Here is a 1,031-nt window from a genome sequence, read left to right as displayed (position 1 = left end):
GCCAAGAGATTTGGAAGGCAGCTACCTGAGCAGCTGACTAGAAGAGATCCATATTTGCACCCATTCCAAAGAAGGTGATCCCACAGAATGAGGAAATTATTGAACAATATAATTAATATCACACACAAGTAAAATCTTACTGAAGATAATTCAAAAATGGTTGCAGCAATATATTGACAGAGAACTTCCAGAAATGCAAGATGGATTCAGAAGAGGGTGCGGACTGGGGGAAATTATTGCTGATATCAGATGGATCTTGGCTGAAAGGAAAGAATACCAGAATGTTTACTTGTGTTTTATTGACTGTGCTAAAGCATTTGATTGTGTGGATTATGACAAATTATGGGTAACAGTAAAAAGAATGGGAATTCCAGAACACTTAATTGTACTCATGAGGAACCTGTACATAGACAAGGAGTCTGCCATTTGAAAAGAATAAGGGACGCTGCATAGTTTAAAATCAAGAAAGGAGGGTGTCAGGGTTGTATCCTTTTACTATACTTATTCAATCTGTATGCTGAGCAAATAATCTGAGAAGCTGGACTATATGAAGAATAATGTGGCATCAGGATTTCAGGAAGAACAATTAACAATCTGAGGTATGCTGATGACACAACTTTGCTTGCTGAAAGTGAGGATAACTTGAAGCACTTACTGATGAAGATTGAAGAATATGGTATGCAGTATGGATTACATCTCAATATAAAGAAAGCAGAAATCCTCACAACTGGACCTATAAGCAGCATCACTATAAATGGAGAAAAGATTGAAATTGTCAAAGACTTCACATTGCTTGGTTCTACAATTGACGCCAATGGAAGCAGCAGCCAGGACATCAGACAATGTACAACACTGGGCAAATCAGCTGCAAAGGACCTTTTTCAAGTGCTGAAGAACAAAGATGACATAAACCATGGTATTTTCAATCGCCTGGTGTCCACGTGAGAGGTGGACAATGAATAAGGAAGACCGAAGCACAGTCAATGCTTTTGAGTTGTGGTGCTGGTGAAGAATGCTGAAACTATCATGAA

The sequence above is a fragment of the Orycteropus afer genome, unplaced genomic scaffold, assembly GCF_000298275.1.
Source record: "Orycteropus afer afer isolate SDZICR_OR568_19922 unplaced genomic scaffold, OryAfe1.0 scaffold00268, whole genome shotgun sequence".
In the NCBI taxonomy this organism is placed as follows: Eukaryota; Metazoa; Chordata; class Mammalia; order Tubulidentata; family Orycteropodidae; genus Orycteropus; species Orycteropus afer.
Note: the sequence above shows the minus strand (reverse complement) of the source record.